Genomic DNA, 12,089 nt, shown 5'->3' with positions numbered 1-12,089 from the left:
CAAATCTGCCCCAGAGGGCTGTGGAAGCTCAGATTTCGAGTATCATTCAAGGCGAAGTTGTTCAATTTTTGATTCTGAATGACACAAACAGCTATGGCAATAACATGAGTAAAAGGCACTGAAGTGTTCAGTTAGTCCTATTAAGAGGCAGTGCAGACTCCATGAGCTGAATGACCTACTCCTGTTCTTGTGTTTCCTGTACAAAAGCTTTGAAATTCTATGGGGAAAGTGTTGCAAGTATAACTCTGGTATAGGATTTTCCATTGTGTTAAAATGGAAATAAAGGATGGTTTGTCTGCGGTTCAGAGAATTAGTTGCCACGTAATATTTGGTCAATGTTTACCCTAGTTTGTTTGTTCCAGTAAAAGTCTTGAAACATTAAATCTTGTTGTAAGATTCCTTCCAGCCGGTCACTGGGAATCTAAATCTTTCTTTTAAACTTAACAGGGTCACATCACTGTCCACAGAAGCTGCTTGACCAGCTAAGTATTTACAACACATTCTGTTTTTCTTTCACTTTACAGCCGCCCATTTAAGTGAACTGCTAATATAAAAAAAAGTGGTCCAATCAAACCAAACAGCTACTGTACAACAAATTGTATTTATGTAGCACCTCTAAATTAATAAAATACCCTAAAATTCTTCACTAAAGCAAAAATTTCATAGAATCCCTACAGTGCTGATAAAGGCCATTTGGTCTATCAAGTCTGCACCGACCCTTTGAAGAGCATCCCACTGCATGCAGTCTATTCCCATCATTGCTAATCCACCTGACCTGCACATTCCTGGTCATTATGCAGCAATTTAGCATGGCTAATCCACCTAACCTGCACATCTTTGGACTCTGGGAAGAAGCCCAACCCATACAGACATAGGGAGAACATGCAAACTCATATAGTCGGCCAAGGCTGGAATTGAATGTAGGTCCCTGGGACTGTGAGGCAGTAGTGCTAACCACTGAGCCAATAGTGACTGAGATTTTAGGAGTGATGACCAAAGAGGTAAATTCTAAGGTGTGTCAGAGGGATTTAAACATGGAATTCCAGAGTTTATGTTTGAGACACGGTATGGTCCCCAACTATGAAACAATTAAAATTGAGGATACTCAAAAAGGCCAGCTATCCCAAAGGACGGTACAATGGGAAGAAATTAGACAGTGAAAATCAAAGTCATGGAGAGATTTGAAAACAGGGTTTAGTAGAATTCTAAAATACTAGGTGCTGCTTAACCAGAAGGAGGAATCACAGGGATGATGAGTGAAAGAAATTTGATAGGACATAGACAGCAGAGATTTGAATGACTTTGAGTTTACAGAGGGCAGAATGTGGAAGGCTTGCCAAGAATTAGTAAAGTGTAGAGATAACAAAAGCATGGATGAGGGAATCAGCACTAGCTGAGCTGAGGCATTCCAGAGTCTGGTGATAAAATGTTTAGCAATAGATTAAGCCAAGGCAGAGATGGAGCTGGCTATTGTTAGGAATGACACAGGTAAGTGGATTGAAAGCTTGTGCCAAAATCAAGTATATGTGATCAGTCTGCTTCAGCCTTGAGTAGTTGTCAGGCTAAAAGTTGGAGTTGGTAGCTAGGGAACAGAGTTCCAGGCAAGAAGTGGCTTCACAGTTAATTGAGGGAAATTTCTGCCCATCTAGTTCCAAACGTTGAACAGGCAATCTAGAAATTCATAGTATTTGAGAAACCTGATTGAGCTGCGTGTTGCCAGCATAGAAGCAAAAACTGTAGTGTCTCCAAGGAATTGGATGGAGCAGGATGCCGTACAAATAGGAGGAGATAAAGGATTAAATCCTTGGGGGGCACCGGAGGTAATGTTGCAGTGTGAGGAAACAGGAATTGCAGGTGATTTTACTCGCTGGGTTGAAGGATGGCAGCGGAGCAGTGCTGCTGCAAGGAAAGCCGTCACAGGATGGTGTGCTCAATTATGTCAAAGTTTGTCGAGACGGGACGGTTTACTATTGACACTTGGAATAAGGCGACACAACCCAAGGGGAACTTCCACCACTGAATCAGGAAGATTGTGTTTAGACACTGGCCTTCCCGGGGGTGAGGACGACTGGACAAGAGTTTGCCAGACGAGCCAATGGATTATTTACTGATTCCACGAGAGAGCGTTTACCTCCCCAGCCCACCGTGACAACGCTCATCCTTTCCGGCAGCTCTCCAAAATCCCAGCAGCGGCGCGGTGATGTGGCTGTGGAAACACCAGAGGTGATGTGATGGAGCGGCCGCCGAGAGGTGGGGGGGGGGATCGCTCCACACCAATGTCGCATCGTCTGGACTCAAGCAAGCTCCCTCCCCGCCTCGCATCATCAGCAACCCGCTCCGGGGATGAGGCGGGGCCACAAGGTGGGCTGACACAGGCGAGTATTAAACACATCATCTTTTCGGAAAAAAACAGGTGAACCCCACCCAGAGGGAGCAGGGAGGGAGGGAGCTTCATACAGATGGAGCCAGAGAAATACCGAGCGTGACAGCAACCCTTTCACACCAGAACAGATTCACAACACACACGTGATTTATATATAATATCTATAAACCATATCGATAATATGCAGAATGCCGGCCGCTCGGGCTAGGGACCGTGATCTGTTGCGTTTCTCTCCAACCCCAGGCCCCTGGGACCATCCCGGAGAGATTCATTCCCCTCAGGGACCAGGAGATGAGAAAACTCCGGCCTCAGGTCCTGCATCGGATTCACCGGAGGGGGTGGGGAGTTGGAGCGATTACTTACCTCAGGGAGAACGATGTGTTCAGTCCAGTCATCCCGAGGTGCCCAACAGTGTCAGGAAAGGAGCCAAGTCCTTCCCTCTCCAGCAGCGCTCTCAATGCGGCTGCCAACACTCTCAGTCCCCTCTCTGCCCGCAGCCTTCAAACTGGGTTTCTAATTCTAATGCTCGGTCTTGGACACCCCGCCTCCTTTTTTTTCCAAAATAAAGAGAGAGAGAGAGAGAGAGAGAAATATATCCCGGGCTCGGCGTTATTGCAAGCGATGCAGATCTTCCTGGGGGAGCCGCTGGGAAATCTTGCCCCCAGCGCCAGCGCCGCCGCCTGTTTTCCGCTGCAGCATGTTCACCGGGGTCACAGCCGGCTCCTCACCCTCCCCGGGAGGACAGCTCAGTCTCAGCCACCGCGGTCTCCCTCCTCTCGGCCCACACTCTCCTCTCTCTCTCTCTCTCCCCTCTCTCTCTCGGCCCACACTCTCTCTCTCTCTCTCGGCCCACACTCTCTCTCTCTCTCTCTCTCTCCCTCCTCCCCACATCCAAGCAGCCAGGCGCCAGGTTTGGGCGGGATTACCGTGTGTCACTCACACACAGGGACAGGCGGACGGTCTCCTCCCACCAGCCAGCCCCTGCACACAGATGGAAGTGCCCGCGGACAGGGATTTCTGTGACTGCCGGTGCAGCGGCGGGGCTCTTTCCCCCATCTTTTTGGGGGTGGGGAAGGAATTTAAAGGGAAAAGAAAACCTGCTGCGGGGGCTGGAGATTTGTCATGGGATCCCGCACCTCGTTTTCTTGCAGGTTTCTAGAAAAGACGCGCGGGCCCATCAGATCAGAGGAGGGTGAGCAGCACAAGTCACCTGGGTTTACTGCGGGATGAGGATTGCAAGGATAGTGCCCACAAGGGATGGGCACCAAAGTACTGGCTTGGCCTTGATCAGCTCTCAGTCCCTTCTGTAGAGTCCATTTCCATCACTGTGAAATGTCCAGTTGTGAAGTTAGCCCAGCCGCGGGCCAACATAAATTGCAACAGCCGTTTAACAGAAGGTTGGACAGGTGCCCTGTGATGATAGACGACACTAAACGATAAAGGGAAGACGGGTGTAAAAAAGAGTAAAGCAGCCAACGCACGCAACCCTGGCGCAGCAGAGAGTATCTCTACCCCTTTATTAAATTCTCATTCTAGGGTAACCAGGGTAATCACATGAAAGCCAAATACCTTGACACAAGAAGAAATAGGAAAATTGGAGGGTGCCAGCAAGGCCCACAGACAATATGTACAATATGTACAATCATCCCTAAATATAGTTGAATACTGGAGTTCTAATTCAGTGGGGAGACAGATAAATTACTAGGTAGGCAGTCCTGTTTATCTCCATGGATTATATGTTATAAACTTAAAGCTTACAAAGTCCTGTGTCATGACTTTCATTTGAAAGAAAGACTTGTATCAGCTTGCGCTTCCTTAATAATTATTCTGCTCCCTCTCTCGCCTCCAGCACTGAGGTGATGGCGCACTGGTTGGTAGATCTGACCTGCAGCTGAAACTGAAACACAGTCCCGACACCATGACAGTATTTGAATAAGATAAATGAAGAATTCGGCCGGTTCTGAAGAAGAATCATACTGGACTCGATAAGTCAACTCTCTCCACAGGCCAGCTGAGTCTCTCCAGTATTCACAGTGTTCTTTGACCAACTTTTCTTCATCATTCACTCATTGAACAAATGGGTCATGATGGCAAGCATACCAAATGATTGTAGCATTTACCGATCCAACAAAGTAAGTGTGCTTTGAAAAAATAATGTTAAAATTGTCACGGAGCGAGATCAGTTAATGTTCCGCTGTCTTGCTTGAGGATATCTGGGCTTCAAATAGTTGTACTTTTAGATTATAAACATAAACCAGAAACATGATCCACAGAGCAGCAGTCTAAATTATACACACAGATCCTGATGTGCAGTTTAAATTCATAACTCTTACTTTGAGATAAGATAAAATTAGCAACGACAGTATAGGATAGAGAATACGGGGAGGAAATGTCAGACTTGTGAGAAAGACGTAGCAATAAATCATTCAAATGAAAGCAAAATACCTGCGTTGCTGGAAATCCGAAACAAACATAGAGAATGCTGGAGAAACTCAGCAGGTCTGGCAGCATCATTGGAGTGAGAAACAAAGATTGTGTTTCCGTACTGTATGATTTCGTCAGAACTGAAAGGTGTTGGAAATTGTTTCTTGATATAATTGTGAAAGAGGAGGTGGCTCAGTGCAAAAGACAAAGGGTTTGTTAACGGTGGAGAAAAATAAAAAGTTATAAATTAAGGTGTGAAGAAAGAGTTGATCTTCTCTACTAACCGCAAATAAACAAAGTACGGACAAGGCCTGTGGTGGTGAAAGGGAAGAGAATGTAAGAAAAACGGACAAAAGACATCGTGTGATCAGTTATTAATCCAATATTGAGACCTGCAAAGTACCTAAGCGTGAAAATGGTGTTGTTCCTCAAGCTCGTGTTATACTTAGTTAGAACATTACAGCAGGCCCAGGACATAAATGTTAGCATGAGAACAAGGTGGTTTATTGTAATTTCCGCCAACTGGGAGGTCAGAGTCATTCCTATGAACAGAATGGAGGTGTTCTGCCAAACAGTCATCCAGGTTGCATGTGGTCTCACCAACATAAAGGAGATCCCATTGTGAGTAGTGAACGGAATAGACTAGATTGAAAGATGGACAAGTAAAATGCTGCTTCACCTGGAACATGTGTTTGGGGCTTTGGACAGGAAGAAGGTGACTGGGTAAGTATTAAACCTTCTGTAATTGCATGGCAAGGTGCCATGGTGGGGGAGAGGAAGTGTTAGAAGTCATAGAGATGTACAGCACGGAAACAGACCCTTTGGCCCAACTCGCCCATGCCGTACAGATATCCCAACCCAAACTAGTCCCACCAGCCAGCACCCGGCCTATATCTCTCCAAACCCTTTCTATTCACATAGCCATCCAGATGCCTTTTAAATTTTGCAACTGTACCAGCCTCCACCACTTCCTCTTGCAGCTCATTCCATACACATACCACCCTCTGCATGAAAACATTGTCCCTTAGGTCCCTTTTATATTTTTCCCCGCTCACTCTAAACTTATTCCCTCTTTTTCTGGACTGTCCACCCCAAGAAAAAGACTTTGTCTATTTACCCTATCCATGCCCTTCATGATTTTATAAACCTCGGTAAGGTCACCCTTCAGCCTCCGACTCTCCAGGGAAAACAGCCCCAGCCTGTTCAGCCTCTCCCTATTGTTCAAATCCTCCAACCTGGCAACATCCTTCTAAACTCTTCCAAGTTTCACAACATCCTTCTGATAGAATTGCACGCAATATTCCAACTGTGGTCTAACCAATGTCCTGTACAGCAGCAACATGACCTTCCAACTCCTGTACTCAATACTCTGACTAATAAAGGAAAGCATACCAAATGCCACCTTCACTATCCTATCTAACTGTGACTCTACTTTTAAGGAGCTATGAACCTGCACTCCAAGGTCTCTTTGTTCAGCAACACTCCCTAGGATCTTACCAATAAGTGCATAAGTCCTGCTCTGATTTGCTTTCCCAAATGAAAAAATCTCGCATTTATCTATATTAAAATCCATCTGCCACATCTCAGCCCATTGGCCCAAACTTACTAACTATACCTCCTATGTTCACATCCAAATCATTTATATAAATGACAAAAAGGAGTGGACCCAGCACCGATCCTTGTGACACTCCACTGGTCACAGGCCTCCAATCTGAAAAACACCCTCCACCATCACCCTCTGTCTTCTACCTTCAAGCCAGTTCTATGTCCAAATAGCTAGTTCTCCCTGTATTCCATGAGATTTAACCTTGCTAATCAGTCTCCCATGAGGAACCTTGTCGATTGCCTTCTGAAGTCCATATAGATCATGTCTACCGCTCTGCCCTCATCAATCCTCTTTGTTACTTCTTCAAAAAACACAATCAAGTTTGTGAGACATGATTTCCCTCACACAAAGCCATGTTGACTATCCATAATCAGTCCTTGCCTTTCCAAATACATGTGCATCCTGTCCCTCAGGATTCCCTCCAACAACTTGCCCACCACCGACATTATGCTCACTGGTCTATAGTTCCCTGGCTTGTCTTTACCACCCTTCTTAAACAGTGGCACCATGTTAACCAACCTCCAGTCTTCCAGCACCTCACCTGTGACTATCGATGATACAAATATCTCAGCAAGCGGCCCAGCACTCACTTCCCAAGTTTCTCACAGAGTTCTAGGGTACACTTGATCAGGTCCTGGGGATTTATCCACCTTTATGCGTTTCAAGACATCCAGCACTTCCTCCTCTGTAATATGGACATTTTTCACGATGTCACCATCTATTTCCCTATATTCTGTATCTTCGATGTCCTTCTCCACAGTAAACACTGATGCAAATTACTCATTTTAATCTCACCCATCTCCTATGGCTGCACACAAAGGCTACTTGGTGACCTTTGAGGGGCCCTATTCTCTCCCTAATTATCCTTTGTCCTTAATGTATTTGTAAAAACCCTTTGGATTCTCCTGAACTCTGTTTGCCAAAGCTATCTCATGTCCCCTTTTTGCTCTCCTGATTTCTCTCTTAAATATATTCCTACTTCCTTTATACACTTCCAAGGATTTACTCGATCTATCCTGTCTATACCTGACATATGCTTCCTTCTTTTTCTTCACCAAACCCTCAATTTCTCTAGTCATCCAGCATTCCCTACACCTACCAGCTTTTCTTGCACCCTAACAGGAATTTACTGTCTCTGGACTCTTGTTATCTAATTTCTGAAGGCTTCCCATTTTCCAACTGTCCCTTTACCTGTGAACATCTGCCCCCGACAGCTTTTGAAATGTCTTGCCTTCCTCCAAGGTGGGCGGCACGGTGGCACAGTGGTTAGCACTGCTGCCTCACAGCGCCAGAGACCTGGGTTCAATTCCCGCCTCAGGCGACTGACTGTGTGGAGTTTGCACGTTCTCCCCGTGTCTGCGTGGGTTTCCTCCGGGTGCTCCGGTTTCCTCCCACAGTCCAAAGATGTGCAGGTCAGGTGAATTGGCCATGCTAAATTGCCCGTAGTGTTAGGTAAGGGGTAGATGTAGGGGTATGGGTGGGTTGAGCTTTGGCGGGGCGGTGTGGACTTGTTGGGCCGAAGGGCCTGTTTCCACACTGTAAGTAATCTAATCTAATCAATTTAGATCTGGTCTATCCTTTTCCATCACTATTTTAAAACTAATAGAATCATGGTCACTGGCCCCAAAGTGCTCCCCACTGATACCTCAGTCACCTTCCCTGCCTTATTTCCCAAAGAGTTTTGCACCTCCTCTAGTAGATACATCCACATACTGAATCAGAAAATTTTCTTGTACATGCTTCACAAATTCCTCTCCATCTAAACCCTTAACATTATGGCAGTTCCAGTCTATGTCCCCTACCATAATAATCCTATTATTCTTACAGATAACTGAGATTGCCTTACAAATTTGCTTCTCAATTTCCCTCTGACTATTATGAGGTCTATAATACAATCCCAATAAAATGATCGTCCCTTTCATATTTCTCAGTTCTACCCAAATAACTTGCCTGGATGTTTTTCTAGGAATATCCTCCCTCAGCACAGCTGTAATGCTATCCCTTATCAAAAATGCCATTCCCCCTGCTCTCTTGCCTGCCTTTCTCTTATTCCTGTAGCATTTGTATCCTGGAACATTTAGCTGCCAGTCCTGTCCATCCCTGAGCCACTTTTCTGTAATTGCTATGATATCCCAGTCCCATGTTCCCAACCATACCCTGAGTTCATCTGCCTTCCATGTTAGGCCCCTTGCATCAAAATAAATGCAGTTTAATTTATCAGTCCTACCTTGTTCACTGCTTTATCCTTGCCTGCCCTGATTGTTTGACTCCCTTCTTTTCTCAACTGTACCAGTCTCAGAATGATCTCATTCCTCACCATCTCCCTGGGTTCCCCACCCCCCACCCCCCCCCCCCCCCCCACCTTACTAGTTTAAATCCTTCCGAGCAGCTCAAGCAAATCTTTCTGCCAGTATATTAGACCCCTTCCAATTCAGGTGCAATCTGTCCTTCTTGTACAGATCACTTCTAACACAGAAAAGATTCTAATGATCCAAAAATGGTGATTTCAAGTCATTTCCTGTGGTGATGTCATTCCCTGTTCTTTTTCTCAGGGGTGGTAAATGAGGTCTGAGATGTTTTGGAAATGACTGCCAGCCCACAAGCTCACCAACACACTAAAACAGCAGCTAATGAACTTGAAAGACCCTATACAGATAACAAGCAAAACTAATGTCATTTACAAAATACCTTGCAAGAACTGGAACAAACACTACATTGGACAAACTGGCAGAAAATTGGCCACCAGGATACATGAACATCAACTTGCCACAAAAAGACATGACCCACTCTTGCTAGTATCCTTGCATACAGATGAGGAAGGACACCTCCTAGGACAAGCCAAACAGAGACACATACGAGAATTCCTATAAGCATGGCATTCCAACCGAAACTCTATCAATAAACACATTGACTTGGATCCCATTTACCACCCCCTGAGAAAAAGAACAGGAAATGACATCACCACAGGAAATGACATCACCCACCCAAAGAAATCTAAACACATAAATAGGAAGTGGGCCATGCCACTAGTGCTTGATCTGGAGGCTCACTGATGATGTTACCGAGTATGGTGACGGAACGTCTGAAAGCAAACCTTCCAGCTCAGCAAGCAAACCTACATCCAGAACCTCAACCTGCGCTACAAACCTTCTCAAAACTCACTAAAGTTAAGAGTATCTGCAAGTATTTAAAATAAAACAGCGTAATTAAAATGAGTATTGATCCACTAGCAAGTGATTTGTCAAATTAATAATGGGAAATTAGGAAATGGCAGATACATTGAACATATATTGTGTGTCCATCTCTGTAGAAGACATAAATAATATCCCAGCATAACTTATAAATCAAAAGGTGAAAAGGAGGGAGGAACCTAAAACAATGACAATCACCAGGGAAAAGGATAGGACAAAATTGTTCAAACTAAAGCTGACCACTCCCTGGACCTGATTGATTTCATTCTAAGCCCTTAAAAGAAGTATTTGCTATTATAATAGATAAATGTTTTTTTTCCCAAATATCTCTGAATGCCAGAAAGGTCCATCACTTTGGTTAATAGCAAATATAACTGCTCTTCATGAAAGCTGGAAATCAGGTAACAGGAATCTACACACCAATAGGCTGGTTATCAGAGGGAAAATGCTGGAATCTATTTGTAAAGAGGTTCTAGCATGACACTCAGAAAACCATAATGCATTCAGGCGTCTTCCACATGATTTTGTGAAATGGAAATCATGTTTGACTAATTGTTAAGTCCTTTTTTAGGGAGTAATAAGTAACATGGATAAAGGGGAATCTGTAGTAATAGTGGATTGGATTTCCAAAAGACATTTGGTAAGATGCCAGATAAAAGATTAGTACACAAAATAAGGCTTCCTCGTGTACAATGCAACATAGCAGCATGCATAGGAGATTGGTAAACTAACAGGAAGCAGAAAGTAGGGATAAATGGGTCATTTTAAACTTGCCAAGATGTAACCAGTGGACTCCCTCAACGATTGACATTTATATGAATGACTCAGATGAAGAAGCCAAATGTATGGTCACTAGTTTGTTGTTGGCACAAAGATAGGTGGGAAAGTGAGTTGTGAAGAAGAGGGCAAAAGTTTGCAAAGGTATATATACAGGTTAAGTGATTGGTCAAAAATTAACAGATAGATTATAATATGGGAAAATGAAAACATGTCCACTTTTGTGGGACAAGTAGAAAGCTGTATGTTCTTTAAATGGAGAAAGACTGCAAAACTCTGCAATCTGGGTGTTCTGCTACACAAATCATAAAATTGTTAGCATGCAGGCTATTAGAGAGCCAGTAGACTGTAATCTATTTGGATTTCCAGAAGGCCTGTGACAAGGTGCTGCTAAGGAGGCTGCTAAATAAAATGAGACAAGAAAACTGCAGATGCTGGAATCCAAAGCAGACAGAAGGGAGGCTGGAAGAAGACAGCAAGCCAGGCAGCATCAGGAGGTGAAGTAGTAGAAGACAGGCATTTCCTGATGTTGTCTGGCTTGCTGTGTTCTTCCAGCCTCCTGCCTGTCTACACTAAACAAGATAAGAGCCACTGGTGTTCGGGACAAGATACCAGTATGGATAGAGGACTGGCTGATTGACAAAGACAGGAATTGGGGATAAAGGGGTCCTTTGCAGGATGACAGTTGGTGACTAGTGAGGTTCCATAGGAGTCAAATGTTGGGACCGCAATTCTTCACATTATGCATGAAGAATCTTGGTAAAGGAACTGAGGGCACTATTGCAAAGTTTACAGATGACACAAAGATAAGTAGAAGGACAGGTAGAGTTGTGGAGGCGGGAAGATTGCAGTAGGGCTGGGACAAGCTAGGAGAGTGGGCAAAGAAGTAGCAGATGGAATGCAATATAACAAAGTGTGATGTTATGCACTTTGGCAGGAAGTTTAGAGACATACTTTCGAAATGGGGAAAGACTTTGGAAATCTGAAGCATGGAGGGACTTGATTTTCTTCAGATTAACATGCAAGTTCAGTTGGCTATTAGCAAGGCAAATGCAACATTATTAGCATTAAGTTTTAGAGGGCTAGAATACAAGAGCAGGAGTATACTGCTGAGGCTGATTCTGATCAAACCATATTTGGAATATTGTGAGCGGTTTTGGGTGTCATATCTAAGGAAGGATATGCTGGCATTAAAAGGAACCAGAGGAGGTTTACAAGAATGAGCCCAGGGACAAAGGGGTTAACCCTGAGGAGTGGTTGAAGACTCTGGATCTGTACTCAATAGAGTCTAGAAGGATTGGGGGGGTGAAACTTATAGAATACTGAGGTGCTTGGATAGAGTGAATAAGGAGAAGGTGTTCCAATAGTAGGAGAGACTAAAACCCCTTTCGAAGTGAGAGGGACAACCATTTAGAACTGAGATGAGGAGGAATTTCTTCAGATAGAGGGTGGTGAATGTGTGGAACTGATTGCCACAGAAGGCTGTGAAGACCAAGTCATCAACAATATTTAAGACAAAGAGAGATAGATTCTTAATTAGTTAAGCAATCAAAGGTCACAGGGACAAGGCAGGAGAATGGGATTGAGAAACATGTCAGGCATGATCAAATGTCAGAGCATAATTTTGTTCCTATGTATATTATGGTCTTAAGGAAATGTTAGATTGGGTTCTGTATCCATTGGAGTACAGAAGAATAACAGATTATTT

General features: G+C 44.2%; 1 protein-coding gene across 2 annotated transcripts in view; it reads right to left on the bottom strand.

Moving 5' to 3' along the window:
* The window catches only part of hecw2b (HECT, C2 and WW domain containing E3 ubiquitin protein ligase 2b), a 338,435-nt gene extending 335,167 nt beyond the window's left edge, over positions 1-3,268 (bottom strand). Inside the window, exon 1 of one of the 2 annotated variants that reach the window (XR_011961647.1) lies at positions 2,747-3,268. The gene's annotated coding sequence lies outside the window, so the exon portion shown is untranslated. The remainder of the gene's footprint in view (positions 1-2,746) is intronic. The other variant, XM_072578957.1, reaches the window with a different exon arrangement.
* Positions 3,269-12,089: the final 8,821 nt, after the last annotated feature.

The sequence above is a fragment of the Chiloscyllium punctatum genome, chromosome 10 (assembly GCF_047496795.1).
Source record: "Chiloscyllium punctatum isolate Juve2018m chromosome 10, sChiPun1.3, whole genome shotgun sequence".
Taxonomy (NCBI): domain Eukaryota; kingdom Metazoa; phylum Chordata; class Chondrichthyes; order Orectolobiformes; family Hemiscylliidae; genus Chiloscyllium; species Chiloscyllium punctatum.
The sequence above is the reverse complement of the archived record's forward strand: the minus strand, read 5'-3'. Positions and strand labels throughout refer to the sequence as shown.